The sequence below is a fragment of the Anopheles darlingi genome, chromosome 2, assembly GCF_943734745.1.
Source record: "Anopheles darlingi chromosome 2, idAnoDarlMG_H_01, whole genome shotgun sequence".
Taxonomy (NCBI): Eukaryota; Metazoa; Arthropoda; class Insecta; order Diptera; family Culicidae; genus Anopheles; species Anopheles darlingi.
The window spans coordinates 17,159,592-17,162,091 of NC_064874.1; positions in this window are offsets into that span (position 1 = coordinate 17,159,592).

A 2,500-nucleotide genomic window follows, 5' to 3' on the forward strand; every position below is an offset into this window, starting at 1 on the left:
CCACAAAATGGTGTGTGCAACAGGATCTCTGGGCAGACATCCTACCACCTACTACGGGGAGGTGGGAGAGAGAAACCTCTTAACAGAGGGGTTGCACAGGATGGATGGTTTTTGAAGTCAGCGCGCACTTTACGTTACAATAAACCGACACCGAGTGAGAGAAGTTTAGCGTCCTCCAAACGTCTAACGAGGTCTTGTAGCACTTCAAATAGAAACCGGGAGTCGGGAGTGCTTAACTTTACCAAATGCCAGCTCAGGGCCAGCTTCCACTCCCTCGTCCCCGGTAGGTCGAGACAGCGACTGGGAGCAAATACATCATGGCACTTGACTCGTATATGTTCAACTATTACCAGCGAGCGAGCACGCCTCGCCAGGATCACGGACAGGTGTTTATAGATTGTGCTTGTTAACTGGTAAGTTATTGCTGGCTACACATCAGCTCGTTTGGGTTACCTGTGTAGCACTGGCCATCCCAAGACCAGGTATGGTCCGGACGCGTAATCTACATCCCTTGGCGCACCACCAACGTAGCAACCGGACGGTAACCGGCCGGTTAAGCATGCAGAATTCCTAAACTGCGTACCGTTTGATGAGCCACATAAGCAACACACAACCTCCTTTGGAACATTGGTCTCACCGGGAAAGGGCCAGCAAAACGGAAACCGGTCGCCGTTCCCTGTACTCTGCAGCGAACTAAACTAATCTACAACGCCAGACGTCAGTGCCAGCCCACAGAAACGCCTCCGGTTAGCAGAATGGACGATCCTTGGACCTAAGACGATAGCAATTGTTGTGGAAGTTACTGGTACTTTGTCTTCCCGAGTCAAACCGGCTTGTCTCCACACGGATGCGCCCGGTTAACTCTAATTGTGGGCAAGTGTGGGTTGGTGCGGTTAGCAACGAAAAGTTTTACCTGCGAAAGGAATCGCCATCGACCGCCTTTCTGTGGCAGTTACTCGGCTGGTACTCCGCGCGATAGCCAAGGTGTCATGATGGCGGCCGCTTCTAGTTCGGCGAAAGAATGCCGCCCTAGTGGCGGATAGATATGTGACACGCAAAGCGCCACCGGCTTTAAGCCACCTTGCGTCTGATTGTCCTGGAAATCGTTGGTCTAAATGGTCACCAAATTATACTCCACTTTAGGTATCCTCTCAGACGCCAATTGGCCATGGAGTGGTAAAGCAGCTACAGTTAGACGACCATTCCGCATAGGGGCTCGTTAAAAGGACCCATTTTCTTCGACTTGGTTGATCTTTTCGCCTCAAAAAAAAAAGTACGCACCGAACACGAAGAGGTCCTGGTGGTTTTTGGTCCGATCCGTTGCATTAGCGGCTAAATTGAGCATGAATGACCAACTTTAACTTACCCAACTCGTACCCCGAAGCTGTGTAATCAATCTTCCGAAAGCTAACCCCCGCCGCATATCCGTCCTCTGTTCTTAGGGCAGCGCTTAACTTTGTGCTTATCCCGTGACAACACGGCCATGCCTCACCATGCTGACACCGTTGTTCCGCGCGGGTTATCGTGCCGAGCGCGTACAACCTCCTGTAATTTGGTTATTCCTTATTAAAGTCATTCTGAACCAATGGCACAATGTACCGGCAGCTCTCGTTCGCTCGAGCATATTAAACGCTTCTGTTTCGGTAGCCCATGCGCCCGAGCGCCCGTGAACAAACTCATGAAAAATGCAAACCTAGCCAGGGTCCAAGGGTTCGTCTGTTGGCTAGACTAACCATCACATTGCCGTGCCGCAGCAACGTCTGTGGCAACCAGGCCAGAACTGGTCCATGATTTATTGCGCCAGATGTCCGCGAATGGTGTCCGTCCGGCCACGGCCTCAGCCGCGTCCTTCGTCCTTCCTCCTGTGGCGCGGATACGCGGATTCCTCCATGCCGTTTCCTACACTCTGTGCAGGTATCGCAACCTTCTTCGCCAGACTACCAAGGAGCGGAGCGATGAGATATTTCTCCTTCCCCGAAATGTCTCTCCTGACCTAGCCAACTCAAGGCGGAACGCGGATCGCGTCGCTGGTGGGGCACCATTGTCCAGCTGCTGCTGCTACTGCTGCTGCTCACAGTTCGTTCGTGCCTTTTTCGGTCATTATTTTGGTGTGAGACGAGCTTGTGAAGGGTTTTTATGTACACATTCTCCCAGCGGCCATTATGATTAACTACCGGCATCCACTGTGCTAGACACTGGTTTTCGACCGGTTGGCTCATGTTTCCCGAAACTCCTGGCTGTCCGGTTGCCCGGTTGCCTGTCTGTATGCTTCTGATGCCTCCACCAAACCATTGTGTCCACGGACAGGGCGTATCGTAGTCCAGGAATCTGGCCAGCACCGGAAGTGCATTAAGCTCGGGATCATTATAATTATCATCATAACTGATATTACTGTCACACGGCGCAGACTAGCGCCTCCAAGCCAACCCGACTCTAGCTGGGCTGGGCGATCGATAACGAGAACGACCGAACTGACCGGGACCGTACCGTACCATACCGT